The sequence below is a fragment of the Meleagris gallopavo genome, chromosome 1 (genome assembly GCF_000146605.3).
Source record: "Meleagris gallopavo isolate NT-WF06-2002-E0010 breed Aviagen turkey brand Nicholas breeding stock chromosome 1, Turkey_5.1, whole genome shotgun sequence".
In the NCBI taxonomy this organism is placed as follows: domain Eukaryota; kingdom Metazoa; phylum Chordata; class Aves; order Galliformes; family Phasianidae; genus Meleagris; species Meleagris gallopavo.
The window spans coordinates 186,583,566-186,602,474 of NC_015011.2; positions in this window are offsets into that span (position 1 = coordinate 186,583,566).

Consider the following 18,909-nt stretch of genomic DNA (forward strand, 5'->3'; position numbering starts at 1 on the left):
TCTATAAGCCACTAAAATGAAAAGGCATTAATAAGAAAACATAAAGTCATCCAGCTTGTGCTATTATTTGTCATGTACAGTTATCAACTACAAAAGAAATACAGACAGAAATGGCCAGAGCAATTTTCAACTTTTTAATATTGTACTGTGAATCCAGAATCTTAATATGGATGTATGCTGCTCTACAAAATAAATAGTCATGATTTATTTTACTAGCAAGGAGGAAAAAATGAAATCACCTTTTTTTGCAAAGAAAGGTTGGTTTTAGTAAGTTACAGTTTATGTGTTGAAGTTTGAATTACAAATTATGTGTATGTAATTGTGTTATAAATCACCTCACTGCCATTATTATTACTAATTTCTTCTTCTAGAAACAAATTAGCAATGTACCTGTAAAAGAAAATTAACTGTAGGATTTGTTTATAATTTCTATCCAATACTAAGCAAAATTTATGCGGGAAAATGATTTTAAAAATCTACACACTATACAAAATTAATACTTACGTAAGGGATTGTGTCCAAGGTGTCTGTGTTGACAATTATAGGGGCAGGGCTTGCCTAAAAGGAAGAAAAAAAAAGAGAAGAAATGTGAAACTCTGAAAATTCTTAATATTGAAATGCCCACAATGACATACTAAATTAAAAGTTTAACAGCTTATCTTCCCATTGATCTCACATCACATAACAGCACATAACTTTGGGTACCATTCAATCAGTTAAGAATGAAATAAATAGATTCTCAACCTACAAGTCACAGATCACTCTGTTCTCAAGTTCCATAGGCTTTGGATCACAACCTGAATGTATAGTAAATAGCCATTCATTTTCTGTAGGAAACATGACGTATTCAGCTTATGATTTAAGCAAACTTGAAGGTGAGCTTTCAATTATCCTTACCTCAGATGCTCACTTTTTGAGCCTAAGCAAAACCACAATAATCAGTTAATTTTGCACAGTATAAAATTCAAGCTATTACTTACTTGTATTTTATAACTACATTTTATATATATATATATATGTACATATATAATGAGATTTTTTTTTATCAAAGCTATATATCCTGCACAGTTCATGTGCACTCAGCTGATGTTGAATTGAAAATATAGACCTGGTCTTAAAAGTTTTGTGGATCTGTAAAACTTTCCAACCTGATCATTAGCTCATTGATGCAATCCATATCCATGCTACTTTACATCTACCTGAAATGCCTTAATCTCTTCCCCTTCTCTTAATCTGGTTTGGTGGTGGTGATGCAAGGCTAAGCTCTTTTCTGACGCAGCTGCATAACACTAGCTCAAATGCTGTGGGTTAGAGAGCTGTAAGTAAATTAGTTTGTATTAGTTTTATAAGTATTTATCTATCTACTTTGTCTGTTAGTTGATGAATGTCTGCTTGTACTTTAAAATTCTGCAGACTACAGAATCTCCTTCTGCATATCAGAGATGAGTACAGCACTACTGAAAACAGTGATCATGTTTCTATTGTTTCTATTGTCAAATATTCACTGCAGGAATTCAAAACCTAACCAACATAACCCCAATTAAGAATGTATCATTAATTAGTGCAGTAATTCAAATGCTTTGAGAGTATCACAGGTTCTTTCCAATTTTTTGATGTAGTTATTGTAACATAACCCTGCATTCAAAGAAATTGTACATTATTGTTCAACTGGGTAACTCATGAACTGAAAATGAAATAGTCTGTATATATCATGCCATGTATCAGTTATCATCATAATATGCAGGTCAGTATAATAGAATCATAGAATGGTTTGGGTTGGAAGGGATCTTTAAGATCATGTAATTCCAACCCCCTGCTATAGGCAGGGACACCTCCCTCTAGATCAGGTTGCTCACAGCCCCATCCAGCCTGGCCATGAATGCTTCCACAGAGGGGGCATCCTCCTATATAAATACTTAGTATCTGAACAGATGTTTTATACACAAATACGTTTATTCTCATTGTGCCCCATAACACTGGACACTGTGAAATAAATAAAAGCTGAAGGTCATTTGGTTATACTGTTTTTATCTTTAGGCATATGTACAGATTTATAACACTATTATCACTGAAGGTTAAACAAAAGATTACTTTTTTATCATTTCACCTTATATGATTATTAAGCTCAATATACTTAAAGAATGATACCTTTCCAACAGGAGAAAAAGATTATTTTTAATAATATTCTACTGTCTTTATCAAATTTTTTCTTTCATTGATTTGATTTTCTTCTAATATACAGCGAAAAGTTCTAGAAACATACATAAACAAAATCTGCAACCTTCAGAATGAAAGCATCTTTCCACTGCTTTAAAAAACAATCCATACTGAAATAGAAAACATCTTTCAGAAATCACTTTCCAAATAATTCCCATACCGTAATTGATTGCTTCTAACCTAGTTTAGGAACAAAGGCTTACATCAGTATCAGATTATCCTAAAGTCAAAATTAAAAGATTTCTGAATCAGAAACTAGTAGGAACACTCTTAAAAAGAATATTTAAAAAGAATATTGAGCACTTGGAATTTAATTTGGAAATTCATTTACTACTTTTATCTCTCTCATGAGCCCAACCAGAACCTGAGCATTCTTCACAATGCTCAGCTTATTTTCAACACTTTCATAGCCTTGCAAGGTCCCTGTTTCAGTGCTAAAATACTCTGAGTTTTTTGTCATGCTCACACACACATATATACACATACATATTCAGAATTTCACCTAATGCATATTGTGTATGTAGCATCTCATCCCATCCTTCTTTGCAACTCCAAGAGGAGTCTGGCTTCATCTTTCTAGCCACCCCTTAAATGGTTGAGGACAGCGGCAGGGTTGGCGATGCTGCCAATGGTGGGGGGTTAAAACTACATGATCTTTGAGGTCCTTTTCAACCTTTCAGGCCATTCTATGATCCTATGATTCCTTGATACAGTCTTCCCACAAACTCATCTCTGGTATGAACAAACTAAGCTCTCCCACAGTTTTCCTGTACAAGATCTATGAACCAGTCCCAGCCACTGTCCTGCTCCACCACCTTGGTCATCCTCCATCCAGCACTCTTTAGCATGCTGAGGAATCACAGAATCAAAGAATGGCATGGGTTGGAAGGGACCTTAAATATCGTATAGTTTCTAACCCACTGCCATGGGCCGGTTACCACCCACGAGTTCAGGCTGCCCAGAGCCTCATCCAATCTGGCCTTAAGCACTTCCAGGGATGGGACATCCACAGCTTCCCTGGACTGCAGTGCCAGAGCCTCACCATGCTCTGAGTCAAGAATTTATTCCCGGTTATTAATCAAGAAGTCAGCACTTCTAGCATCAACTTAGTAGGCTCGTCACAAGTAAATGATCAGCAACTGAACTTTGACTTGCTGACCACTAGCCTTGGGATCTTGTGGTCTGGCCAATGTCTCATTTGTCCTCTAATACCGTCAATGTCTTTCTCATTCGGCTACAAGACTGAGAACTTGCGCTGAAAGCCCTGCTTACATCAAGACAAATGACAACCACAGTTTATCCCTCATTCTCAGAGCTAGTCATCTCATCTGAGAAAGCTAGCAAGGAACAATTTAGTCTTCAAAAATTGATCTACATTTTTCTAATCACATCCCTCTGTCCGTTGTAAGCCTTGGCAAGATTTCCCAGTGACACCCACCAAGATTTTCCCCCTAGTCTCCTACCTAACCCTGACCATGAAACCACTTCTTTGAATACAGTGATCCTCCCCTGCCCCATCATCTCTCCTACCTACACTTCCTACAGAGTAAATAATAGGCTTTCAAGCAAGAATGTCATTCAAAGTTTATTCCAACACAAAGTTTATTGTATTCTTCACTGACTGGAAACTCATAAAACTTCAGGTATCAAATAGGCAATTTTCTATTTCTGAGATATTCATCCTGATCAAAAAGATGGGCATGAGAAAATTCACAGAGCAATATTTTCGGATGGATATAGCAACTACAGCCATTCACGCACAGCTAATATAGAATCAAAGAATATCCTGAATTGGTGAGTTGGAAGGTACCCAAAAGGATCACTGAGTCCCACACCAGGCTCAACACAGGACCACTCAAAACCCAAACCCAGTGTCTGAGTGTTGTCAAATTCTCCTTGAACTCCAGCAGCTCAGGGCTGTATCCACTGCCCTGAGCAGCCTGTTCCATGCCTGCTATCCTCTGCTGAAGAATCTTTCCCTAATCCCCCCAGTCCTCCCCTGATACAGCTCCATGCCATTTCCTCAGGCAATAAGGTAATACAATACACTTTCCTTTGGTTTGTCTAAGATATGGTAATTTGAAGATCACTGACCTGTGCTGCAACATTGCATTTAATAGAAGTGCAGGAATCAAAGCTGATTTTGTTAGTTTTGTGCTGTTTGTAGATCACAGTGTGAGTAAAGTAGGAGGCTTTAATTAGGCAAAGGTGAGAAGACTTTGAAATCACTGGAGGGAACCTTAAATATAGCGCTAGCCCTGGAGTACAAACTAAGATCAAAATAGTCCTGTAATCTTAGCAAATCTATTCAAGGGATAGGTCAAGAGACGTTCAGTAGCTGTCAGTTAGAAGGATCTTATTTTCTGGCATCATGTAGCTTTATCTACTCTGACTTAAAAATGTGTCACATGTACCACTCCACAAAGTTCTTAAAAAAAAAAAAAAAAGACAAATATCATTTCAGTTAAGCAGAACACAGAGAAAACCAACATAGCAGTCCTTCAGCTCATCAAGAATACTTCCAACTGTGCATAAATTAACAAATGCCTGCAAAAAAGATCCTAGAATCTCTGCCTACTGTGATCTGTCACACTATATATAACCATACATAAATAAAATATCTGCCTAAGTTTGAGACTTAGTGAGAAGAAATGGCATCCTAGAAGACAAAGATAGCAATGTTATTCCTACATTTGTCCCTTGACCTGCAGTCTTCAACAAGACATCTAATAACTATTCTGCTAACTTCTTCCAGCTATAAAGCAACTCGCAGAACTGGCTCAGTTTCATCAAAATTTTAAAAGCAGTGGTTGACTGTGGTTAATGACGCAGATCCCAATGGAAGCTATGCTAAGGCACATGGAAGAGAGAAAGGTGATAACTGTCAGCATGGCTTCACCAAGGGCAAGTCCTGCCTGACCAATCTTGTGGCTTTTTGTGATGGTATAACTTGATCAGTGGACAAGGGAATAGCCACTGATGTCATCTATCTGAACTCCAGTAAGGCCTTTGACATGGTTCCCCATAAAATCCTTCTCTCCAATTTGGAAAGATATGGATTTGATGGGTGGACTGCTTGATGGATGAGGAACTGGTTGCAATGTTGTATCCAGTGGCTCAATCGTTACCTAAAGGCTCAATGTCTGGATGGAGATCAGTGATGAGTGGTGTTCCTCAGGGGTCAGTATTGGGAGTGGTGCTCTTTGATATCTTCATCAGTGAGATTCAAAGCAGGATTGAGTGCACCCTCAGCAGTTTGCAGGTGACGACACCAAGATATGTGGTGTGGATGACATGCCCAAGGGATGGGATGCCATTCAGAGAGACCTACACAGGCATGAGCATTGGGTCCAGGCGAACTTCATGAGGTTCAACAAAGCCAAGTCCTGCACCTGTGTCGTGGCAACCCTCACTTACTAGTACAAACTGGGGTATGTAAGAATAGAGCACAGCCTTACCAGAAGGGACTTGGATGGCTTTTAAGACACCATTCCAACTCAAAACTGATTCTACTCTCTGACAAGAACTAAATCTATCTCTCTGCAGGTAGTTTTAAAAGTTTAAATGTCTAATTGCCTAACTTGCAGAATGAATTCAAATCAGTAATAATGAAGAGATAATCCTCTCTTAAGATGGGTAACTTGCAGAGAGCTCCCAGGTTTTCCAATCAGATTTTAAAACCATAGTGAATACATTCACAGTTCCTCAGTTGCAAAATGGATCCAGACCAACTTCCATAAAAAGGAATTTTACTGACCGTAGTGGATGTTTTCCCTGTTCCTCATGCACTTTCCTTTTTGCTCTAATCCTTACTGATAGGTAAGTATTATACTATGCTGACAGTGTACTATGCAGTCTGTCAGCCTTGTATCTTGCGCTCACTGCACAGACCTTTTTCTTGCCCTTGACTAGAAGCAGTGCTTTCAGCTGAGCCATCCCTGTGCTTTGAAGAGAAGGCATCATGCTGACAGCTGCAGTGACAGATTGGCATAGCTGGGACAAAACTTGAATAGCTTTGAGGAAAAAAATGAAGGATTTTTTTTTTTTCTTTTTAAGACTTGAGCACAACAGACTTTGCTTCCACAAATATAGACGAGATTGTTCTGCTTGCAATGAGTCAGACAGTCTAGTTGCTTTTCCACCGAACATACAACTTAAAAGACAGACAGAGTGGAAGCACTTGAAATGGCTGAAGAGGACAAAAAGGTACGGAGTCCAGATTGTGAATATTACTTTGCTACCAACTCTCTGCAAGTACACGAACACGACTCACTCAAGCCTCAGATGAGATGAACTTTCCCTCTGCTATGAGTGATAGCATTATCCTGGCTGACTGGTTTTACTTACAGCACTCACAGTTTTACAGACTTATGGCCTGACACTGAACATCATTCTCTTTGGACTACTCGCAACTCCCTGTTTTAACAGTTTATACTATGCACTGCTGTAGGCAGCAAAATAACATGAAACTACCTGCATAGGTATATGGCAATTAAGACATTCTATAAATAATGAATACTGCATATTATTTCTTAACCAGAAAACATTAAAACAAACATGTGATCAATCTCACAGTATTCACTTCTACTTATTCCTAGTTGTGTTTTTGAGACAGAATTCTCAATTGTTTTCCTACCAAGGAATAAGAATTATTCATAACGTTATATTTAAGTAAACTCAAAGACATGGTGAAATTTTGAGTGGTAGAACAATGTATGTATTACCATTTTAAAAACAAATGGAGTTGATGTTGATATCTTTTTCACAGACCTGACTTGGCAGACAGATTTAAAGGTTCATCTTTCCAGGTCACCAGCCCCGAATTCTAAAATAACCTCCAGAATATTCAGCTGCAATTCCATTTTTCTTCATAATGTTAACATTTTGTATTTTAATAATACAAAGTGGAGCATCTCCTGTATTTTTACATGAACAGAGCATCTTGCATCTCTCTGAACATTGTTTCAGACTGTTTGTCTTCTGAGATAAATGCTAGATCAGTTTAAATTCTGTTCCTGTGATTCTGTGAGTCTGTAAATTCGTTTTATGCTTTCATAAGTTTCCTTCCACAACTGTTAGAAATAGTTACATGAACACTCAATGTGAGGAAATATTAAATGATAATTTAGATGTCAAAACAGTAATTCTCTGGCATGCTATGAAGTATCAAGATCACAGAACGCACAGAACCTTTGTCATATTTACAACTGAATTACAAACTATAAGAGTAAGAAGGAGAGAAAGTCATTTGCTTTTTGTTAGGGAGAAAATATGAAAGATAAGGTTCCCTTTGAACATTAAAGAGTGCCTTTTCAGTCAACAATCCTACCTCTACTTAGGGACATAAAACAGAAGTCAAAAGCAGCTTTGCTTGCAGGCTACAGCTGTCAAGTATAGAAGAAAAATTCCTCAAGAATTCCTTGAGGGCTTTCCCAACATATAAAATGTAACCTCACATAAAGCCTTTTAAAGGTAAATAGTTCCATTTAAACAAGGTGGCATTATTTTGGGGCCTGGGACTTTGTATCAGTTTTTCTTAATCTGTGGGAGTAATTTCTTATTTAAAATTGCATTAACTGTGAGATTATTTAAATAAATAATAAATAATTTGGACCTAAGGGAAAACTAACTTTGTGAGGACCCACTGGTTGTCAGAGTGACAAGACAGCACCTACTTTACAGCTGTTGAAGTTTTACCTGTCCCAGCACTATCTGTCAGCAGTTTGAATTAGCATAGCAGTAACTTTTTGCCCAATATCTGATCCACTGAAGGACACAGAAATGTCAATGCAAAAAGCTCTATAGAGAATGACTGATAATTATGATACCTCTGAACTTCCAGTGAAGATATCATTCAGCTAAATGTTATTATCCATTAAATTCTGAGGTGATAACCTTCCTATCACTAGATAGAGTGGATCCATCTGTCTCATTCTAGGATGCCAAATGCTGCAATAAGACTCACACAGAGGTCCCATTATCCCATATCTACTGAGTCACAAAAGAAATTGATGAAACCTCTCCTACACCACTGTTCTAGCTTTGAACAGAAATTTAGGCCTAAATTCTGAATTTAGAAATAATGCTTCAGAATGTGTTCATGGCTTTTGGAAAGAAAGTGGACCATAAGCACTGATTTGTTACCTAGATCTCTGTTCTATTCTCTGATCTGATCTCTTCTGTACTTCAGTGCATATCCCAAACCCTGTGTAAAAGCATATCACTTCAGAAAAGATCTGATCAGTGCAAGCAATGCCATTTTCTGGTACGTTCTCAAATCTGGACTTGGAAAGTTTGGAATCAAGAGCAAAAATAGAAATCCACCACATAGGGTCTTTTCATAAGGGTATTGTCATCAAAACGCTGACATTTGAGATGTATGTATTTCTTTCAGATTCTGTATCATTCATAACCATTTTAAAAGAAAATGAAATATCTGAAAACATTAATCTGTTTCAGGAGTCAACATTTAAGCCAGTATGTGTCTACTCAATATTAGTTTTGGTTTCCTCTGGCAATATTTCTAGAGTCAGCTGGTTCATTGAAGCAAGGTAACTCACATTCAGGTTTTCAGATCCAGGAAGAGGGATATTTTTTGTGTGCTGTTTCATTCTTTCCTTTCTTTTCCTGTGCTTGTTGCATTATTTATTCATATTTAATATTACTGTGACATACAGATTTGTTATATAAGTAATTTAGTGCCAATTAAATAGAGAAATATTCTGATTTCAAACTGACTGCTATCTTATTTTTAAGCATTTTAGCTGCATATCCAGAAATTAAAAATCCAGGGAAAAAAAAAAAAGTAACACTAAATGCTTATGACATCAACAGACTTATTAATAATAGAAAACTTACATTTTCTTGAGCTTTCACATATTTTCTTAAACATTAACAATTTAACTTTTCTATAGATTGTTTAAGCATTAACTGCATTAAACAAAGATTGGTAATTTTTTTTAATACTATAGTGCAAACTTCAAGAAGAGCTGCATAAGGAGAAGAAAAGGAAAATAATTTCAAAAAGTTGCACAGTTCTTTTAACTGAAAGGAGTATTACTCTACTGCATTACACATGTGAGTAGGCTACTTCATACTGATGTAAAGTTTTTTTTGCTGCAATGGGATTTTAACACTCTACAGGAACTATCAAGACTAACGTGTGTGTATATCAGAAAACTACACACACATAAAACATGCACATACACGTGTGAAAACATATCGATTATGAAAAAAAAACCCAACAGACATTCACTCAGTTTTAAGGCATCTTGTGTGATGAAGATGCCTGCTACAAGTGCACGACACAGCCTTGATGTGATCAAAGATGTTATTTCTTCCAGACAGAGGAAAACAAAAGCAAAATAGATATTCCTCTTTTCTGTTCTAAACCAAAGGCCACATCACCCACATCATGTCTGTTTACTTCTGAAATCATGGTAGACCAAGCTCACAAAGCAGTTATTTTATACCTTCTTTTGCTATCTTTTTACAGACTGAAGGTTGAGTGTAACATTTGTTGCTGCAGGGAGAACTTTATAACTGTTGTCAAACCAGAAATAAATGACTAAAAATTTAAATGCAAATGAAGATTATTGAAAAAAAAAAAAAAAAAAAAGGGAGTGTGGGGGGGAACTAAAAATTAAAATACATAAATTAACAGAATTCAGTATCTGTTCAAGAAGCTTATCAGACCATAAAGAAAATTCCAAAGAATAATGAACCTCCTTCCAGGAACTGATTAGTGGCACTGAGAACTACACACAGCAGCCACAAACTACAGTGAACAGTGAGAAGATGCCAAAGAACAGACACCTCTGCTTGGCCAGAGCAGAAGGGACAATGGCCTACAGCCAAAAGTGTACATCGAAGGGACAGGGTAAGAAACACATAGAGGAAAGATTGTTCAGAATTACAGAAAAGTTCCCAAGTCAAACAGGAAAAGGAGCAAAACCACCATTGATACTACTTCAGCACTGAAATTTCCACAAAAAGGTCTGGGCATTATCGTCCATAATGTGTATAATCTTAACTCTTTTATCCTGGTTAAATATGTACATGAGGAAAACTAGACTGCCACATTCTTTCATTTATTTAATGCGTAATTAGGAAAAACCTGGTGTTAAACTTGATTTTAAATATCTGCAACAAACTCAAAGTCAAACTGGGTTGTGCTGGATAGAGCAGGGTTTTATTTTTTATGCCAGTAGAAGTAAACTTCTAAACTAACGTCCTCTGGAAAAGCTTTCATTGCTGTCCCAGAATGTACCTTCATGTCCCAGAATCACAAGGTGATGAATAAAATTTTAAAAAATTATTCATATATATAGCTCATTAGCAGCTTGCTTCAAACTCTGAACCTGGGCAGGAACAAGGAGACACCAAGAGGAGATGATGAGGCCCAGTTTCCTGCACTGCCATTGTGTCACTGAAAGATCTGAATGTAACCAGCAGCAGTGATGTGGGGAGAGGTGTCTGGAGTGAATTTGAGCCTGGAGAAGGGGAGGACAGGTGCTTTCCCTAAACGTTAGTTCAACTGTTTGCCTACTGTATTTCTTAATATCCATCTAAAAATTAAAATGTGATGTTAACTGTCAGAAAAGTTAATTTAAGCAACTCAAATTTGCTTTGCTTGCAACACCCTTATTCTGAAATTTCACTATAGATGAGGTATTTGTTCAGAGTCTGTATTCATCCAATTTTCTGATAAATATACAAATCATGTCTTGGAGGTGAGACAGGAACAACAGAAGAAAGGAAAAGAAGTGAAGTCTCAATTATAAAAGAAAATGTTGGCTTTGCAGCTCAGAAAACAGAAGAGAAAGTGGAAGGAAGAGAAGCAGAGGTCAGCCTCTTCTCCACGGTAACTCATAATGGAATGAGAGGGTATGGCCTTAAGTTGTGCCAGGAAAGGTTAGGGCTGGATACTAGGAAAAATTTCTTCTCTAAAAGTATTGAGGCATTGGAAAGGGCTGCGCAGGGAGGTGGTGGAGTCACCATCTATGAAGGTGTTCAAGAACCATGCAGATATTGCACTGAGGAACATGGTTGGTGGGCCAGCTGGGGACGGGCTGATGTTGAACTGGATGGTTTTAGTGGTCTCTTCCAACCTAAATGATTCTATGAATACATAGACATAAGGAAAGTTAAAGTATTATGTACAAAAAGACATATAAAATAGCAAGTAATTATTTTTCATAGAGGAGCTTTCCATGGGAAAGGAAAGCTACATCTTCTGCTAACAAGACAATATTGCCGTCCAACTTTCAATTCTTAGAAACAGCATTTAGCAAAAATTTCAAAGCACAAAATGAACAGAACATGGCAACATTGGTTTTGCAGAGTGATGAAACTAAGTAAATAGGGTGAACTTGAGATGAGTACTAACAGTGCCATAAAAAGAACTTTACTATATATCATTGTTTAAAAAAATAAAGCATCAGGGTGCATTATAATTTCAAGAATTACAAGCATGACTGGAGGGTACTGTAAGACCAACTGTCTTTCAAAGTGATTATACAGGACTATAAAAATACACCTTCTGAAATCAAAATTATAAATCCCTCCAAAATTGAACTCAATTCTAGTTAAGAAATAATCAAGGGATGAGCATGTGCAAATAAATTTGCAAGGCCAGAAAGCCAAACTTAAGAATGATTCTATGATTCTAAGATGCTGAAACAAACAAACAAACAAAGAAATATTTGAAGTTATGAATGATGATGATAAACATTTCAAATCAGTAAAATTTTTTGTTTTCCCACAGGTTTTTTTTTTTTTTTTAAATTGGGAATATTTTTCAATTCTTTCCCAAAGACTGGCAAGTAGATTTTACACACCTACACAACTACGTGACAATTTCATCAAACAATTGTTTAATTTCTCCGAGGAGAAACAGAAGCCTTGAAACTCTTCGTATAATCTTATACTAAGCACTAAAACACATACTGTAGGCAGTACTTGCATTTTGGCATATGGACAAAATGACCTATAATGTCATCCCGTCTTTACATTTTAACATTCTATCACTTCTAAATAGTGTTGTTTTGGTGATAATTGAATACAGAAAGACAGAGGGGAAAAAAAGGATTGTCTTAAACTGAATAAAAATAAATTGGGGCAATTATACCAGTGACTTACATAACAGCAACAACACGGCATCTTAACGATGAGGTGGTCACAAAAAATAGCACGAGGCTATGAAAATATGATCATTCCTTGACTATAGGAACTGATTTGAAGATATACGCTCTTCTTTGTGAAACACAAAGATGCTATTATTCTTACAAACTAATCACAGTGGCCACAACAGGACTAGAAGAGTTTTGCACTCTCTGGATTTACTGTGTGAACACGTAACTCAGAGACACTTATCCACACAACGAAACAACCTTCCTGGTACACAGAAACAACGTTGACCTCTTGCTGTCACCATACTGAACAATGAATGTAACAATCACAGAGACATAAAACCTAAAAGTTGTCATAACCAATCTACCAAGATCGAGAAGATGGGTTTGTAAATCAATTAGAGGAATTTCAAATGTCACAACAACATTTCAAGCATTTACATGATCCCACTACCAAACACTGGAATATTAAACTTTAAAAGGCAGTTCTGTTCTATAATAAAATAATATCAATAATGATAATAATGATTATAATGAATAGGATAAAAATAATAAAGCCTGTGAGTGTTGTACTCTAATGTAATGGAAATTTGTTTTGTTTGCTTGTTTGTTTTAATAACTGGAAAAGCTCCAGGACAGGACTTTCGGAACAAGCTTTGATTACTGTTAGGGATGAAGAAGAAAACATGTCCTAACAAAGAAAGCAACTGAAGTTAAGCACTATATATCAAGTGATAGGAGAGAACACCAGGAAGAGGATTAAGCATGCATTTAGAAACACAAAAGGAACTGTCTGCTTAAGGCAAGATGGATGTAGAGCACAGGCATCTAAATGCAAGAGAGCAGTCTGCAAAACAATCAGCTTTAGGAACACAGATTTCCTTTGTGTCTGTAGAACAGTGCTTCAATATCAGCTGCAAAAAAACAACACCTATCTCAAACAACTGACATTCAGACATGAAGTAGCCCTCTACTTATGAACACTTCGGACAGATAATGCTTCCTCCTACCTTTATTTTTAGATACCCATTACACCCTCTGAGTTAAATAGAACAATTTCGACATATCTCCCCCCCTCATCCCCCCCTAACCCTCCGCACCCCCCCAGTAAATCATGATGCCTGGTGGAAATATCACCTTCTCCACTCTCAGCCTGTTGTAAATCCTGACTTTCGCCATAGGACGTCTGGGGAAAATTAACACCTACTCTGATTGTCCTTTCCAGAAGCTAACCAACTTTGCAGGAAGGTGCACCAATTCTGAGTGCTAACATATAAAATCCCAGCTGCAGTCTTGACCCTGATACTAAATAAATGTTTGATTGGGAGGACAAGAAATGGGAACATTGTGTGCTTCAAAGGAACGGGAGAAAAATTACATAGAAAGTATTACAGCAAGAAGAACACAGTATCTGCAGGAGGCACCAGTTTTTGGTGTTTTTTAGGGCAGACATAACAAGGGGAAATCAAGATAGTCCAAGTTAAAGTCAGCCCACCACTTACATGCCACTATATGATTTGTGACAAGTTTTGAAATGTCTTCTTCAATTATAATGGAGGGTCTCTGCTCACACACAGAAATCCAAGCATTTTTGATACCAGCCCATCAGGTAGCAAAGGAACTGAGACAACATGATTAGTAGCTATATAATTCTTCAGATTGCTGATAATATACTTCAGCTTTCAGATACATGTCTCTTCTACGCAGTATAAATGTATATTTATATAGACATATCCATAAAATGCATGTTTCCCACGAAACGAAAATACACAGAAGAAATCAAAATGCACTTTTCTTTCCTCTACAGCATGCCCTATCTGGCTCACCTAACCCAGTCACAAAAAGCATCACCCTGCATCTGCCACTGCCTACGGGAAAATAAATAGCTCTAGTGCATATGACAACAATATTAACTAAAATATGATTAAAATTATTAACACATTTATGTAAACAAAGAAGAGATCAGTCAACTTAGTTGATTTATTTTGTACACAGTAAACACTAGCATATTAGAATATGTTATTCAGTATTAAGCAGCAATATGTACTTACATTTTTTAATGCATTTGATTAATATTCCTTTTTTTAAAAGCTTTACTTCAATTTTATATTTCTCCAGAAATGAGAATATATATATTTAATATTATCTCCTTCTCCAAGCAAACCTTAAAATAATAAAATAGAAATGTCAGCACCATCTTTTAACTCCAGATACACAGAACCATGCATTTTCTTCCCAGAAATTGCCAGCATTTATTAAAGGCTGTTCTTTCCCACTCAGACATGCAACAGTAGGAAACATAATCAACCAGAAGACCTGAGGTCATAGATCCGAGCGTATCCAGCTCAACAGAGGAGTTCAGTATAGCCATTTCCCTCTGCTGAAAGAAACCTAACACTCAGAATTTCAATTTAAAAACATGTCTTACTTCAGAGGTATGTTACAGTTTTCCTTACCGGGACAAAAGAATGAAATGAATCTTGTTCACGGTTCTCAATAGCTGAAATTGTTTTCAACCAGAAGAGATAGCTTGAAATGTCAGACATTTCAGAATGCTCCATACCGAAAGCTGCAACGTTAGGGGTACTGAGGTGAGCCAGACTTGCAAAAGGAGGACCTTGGATGTGTTACATAAAGGTCTTAATTAGATCTCTGATACAAATTGCTATCCTAAGAATAAAAAGTTAATCAGAAAGCCTCCGTGAAAGGATAGGAGGGCAAGATTAGAGCTGAGACATATGTTTCACTTTGGGATAATTGAACAACTGCCTAGCTAGACGTCGTTCTGCTATTCTGAAGTGAAAACACAAACATGAAAATTAAAATGTTCCCTTTTTATAACTTAGGACTAAACAGTTCACTACTGTTTTTTTTTGTTGTTTGTTTTGTTTTTGTTTTCCCCTCAGAAGATAAACAAAACAAAATAGACAAACAGAAGCCCTCAAGAGATCTGCATATATTTATTTCTAGCTGCAACAAATACCTAACTCTCAGCATCCTTTTAAAAGCCCAGCTCAAATACCTATCACGCGAAGAAGAACAATTTGGAGAATAAAAACAGAGCTGATGAGAAAAATAAAATGTTGCAAAGATTTTTTGTATCAAAACTTAGGAATCAAGCTACAAAGATTCGTTTAATGTCACAAAATCCAAGAAAACTATCCTGTCAATGAGAGGATAATGAGGGGTATTCCTTGCATCTCCCAAAGGATGCCATTCTGACCTCCACTGCCAAAGAGATGCTGTTTAACTGAACTGTCTCTTCAACCCATTCAGGTGTATTTTCCCTCTGCTTATGGGTAGCAATATCACACTGCAGAAATAATAGGACTTCCACCCATAAGTGAAAAAACATTTATTTTATTTATGGTAAAATCCACAGCCCACAGAAATCCTAAAGATTTCCATAAAGTCAGGATTTTTGAGACACCACCTTTTGGGGAGGAGGATACTGTTCATGCGTGGGCCTTCTGCTCACACAAATACTGGCATTACACAGAACTTCTGGAACTAGATGTCACCCTTAGCTAAAGAAGCTTTCATGCAAATCTGAGATGCTAGGAAGTCATATTAAAATAAAAATACCAGATATAAAAGATGAAATGCTAGAACAAATCACAGTTATATTCTTTGGTTCCTTCCTTTCTCAAACATGGATTTCCAAAATGAAGTAGGAAGTATTTGTTGAGAGAGGTGAAAGGAGAGATATTGAGACCTACATGATTCTAAGGACAAGAGTAGAAAACAAGCAGCCTTAAACAGTATGTATTTAACTATGTTGTACTCTTTTCATCAGTTAGTAACATCCCATTTTAGGACCCCACATACTCATACCCAAAGTTCATTGGGAAACAATATTAGAAGGTTAGAATTAGAAGAATTAGAAGAATTAATTGAAAAATCAAGTCAAGTGTAGCAAAATAACTGACTGAAAAAAAAAAAAGGAGAAACATGAAAAATTCTAAAAATTTGCCTGATTTACTTCAAAATATTTTATTTCTAAAACTATGAAATACCTCACAATGTAGCCTAAACACATTTTTGACTAACAGGTTCTTAAAAAGTTTGATGTAGATTTTGTCAAAGAAAACAAAAATTTGAACATCCTGAGGTAAAAGCTTTCTTTTATTTCCAAGCAAATGAACTTCTGAAAAGAAAGTTCTGCCGAGTGGGGGTGAAGGAAGGGAGATGGAGAGCTTATTTTCCTTTCCATCAAATATTACTCTGATTAATAGGAAAATTCAGTAGTGACCATCATTGTACTTAGTATAATGGCTTGAATCAACCATCAGTTTGACCCAGAACAGCTGTTTTTATCTTCTCTCAGCATGATCAGCACCATCTGCTTCACCAAAAAGTGAAAGATTTAAAGCAGGAGCATAAATAATTAGCCAATTCTTCATCAACTCGAATAGCTAATGATTACTCCCTTATGTTTTAGGATGTAAAATGAATCTCTTATTGTGAAAAATGTTACAGCTAGAATAGCTGCATAAGGCTACTGTTTTCACTTGTACAATAGGTACCCACAGCAAGGATTTGGATGCTAGGGGTTGCTAGGCCTCTGTGAGAGGAGACCTAGGTCTGCTCGGCACTTAATATAGGACAGAAAACGTTGAGGAGGGAGTGAGGGAACAGGGCCAGAACAACAGGAAATACTGCATGGCAATGAGCGCTCACCCCACAGAGGCTGCAGCCCATGTTCACTGCCAATAAATTAAACTGAAGCCTGCAAGTTGACACTGTTTTTCTTGTAACAGTTATTGGTGAGCAGCTTCCTTATTTGTCTTTTGACCTGAGTGCTTTCGCACTCCTGTTTGTCCTACTTTATCCCCTGTTCTGAGATGGAAGAGTGCGGAGTGGACATGTGGTTGCTTGGCTGCCAGCTGGGGCCATCCCATCCCAACTTGATTTACTTCAGTCAAGGCACATTTCTGGAGACTTTCCATCATATTTAAAAACAGATTTTATATAATACATAGAACTTTCCCATATCTCTGTAAGTACACTAGGGACATGTACTAATACCTCAAGTCAAGACAATAATGAGAAAATATGAATAAAGAAGTCACAATGAACAAAGATCAGTTTCATAAACACCGATTCAACTGCATCAAATAAACTTTGATGTAGCTTATGTTTTATGGGAAAAATACCATTCCAGATTTTTTTATGCCAAATATATGTAGCTCCTTTTAAAATGCATATTTATTTATATAAAAACAAGCACTGCTATCAATCAAGTAAATTTTAAATAATTCAGCCAGTAAGATTGCATTTTATAATTTGGTATAACAGATCAGCTGGGAATATCCCACTATGTCTCCAGCAGAGAATTTTAGAAATTACTTAACCGTACATCACCCTTCTACATCTATCCAGCTGGATTGCAGCCTTCCTATAAAACATTAAAATATTTAATATTTTAAATAAATTTTAATAGATAATAGCTGCTATAAAGCTTTGTTGGAGCTTTTCCAATGAGTTGTTTAAAAACCTCTAAAACATTAACAGCAAATGACTGAGATAACTAAGTGTTTCATCCTGTAAGTATTTCTTATTAGAAGAATAAGAAGAATATAGCCATGCAATTCTACATGCAGATCTTTATATTTATGGTTGTGGAAATGTGTGCACTGTTAAATATGAAGGGCTTTCATAGTTGCTAGTGTATTTTCAGTCAAAAGGGAATAAGAATGGTATAATATTGCTAAGTTCCAGTCCAAAACTTTTATATCACGATTGCTTAATTTTTGTGTTCAAAAATCAGAGGCAATACTACTGCTTTAAAATAGTTTCAGAAAAACTGAAATTCTACTTCACTAACATTTCCCACTGTTACTGTTCTAGCTAAAGATCAGTTGTAGTAGCAACCAAAACTGGCTTTTGTGGCCTTTGAACTCATTTGGTGGACTGAATCTGAATGCAAGCTGCCTACAAAAATATCATTTTCTATTCTCCTCTTGCCAGATGTCCTATCAGGATACACAGACTCACTGATGCAGGGAGTCATTGAGAATACCACCAAAGGAACTGGGCTTGATGCTGCACCTCCATTCTGCTGACACACAGCAAAAGTGTATGAAGGTTCAGAACCCCAAAAAAGATGGGATAGCCACAAATAGCCAAAGCCCAGCATAAAACAGCTATTTATTAGTACTTCAACAAATAGTGTGCCGTGGCCTGCTCTAGAGAATAACAACTGCTCTAAGATAAAAGAGTTGAAAATGCAAAGCTCTCCACCTGTTTTATGTACAATCTACAAAAAGTTTGCTAACCTCCCTGCCTTACCCTTCCTCAAACGGAATGAACAGTGACCTGACTTCCAAACATCTTGGAGAACAAAAGAATCACATAGCTGTTTATTCTAAGGTGCTTTAAGAAATGTCAGATATCAGGCAGTAATGACGTCTGGAGAAAACATTAACAGGATTAATTTTACTTTGATCCCCTTTCCTAGCCCTTGTTATTTGATTAAAAAACAAAGCCCTCTGTCTTTGTGGTTTTATTATTGCTATTATGAAAAACAAAACAAAAATAGCAAAAGCCACACAAAAAAAAA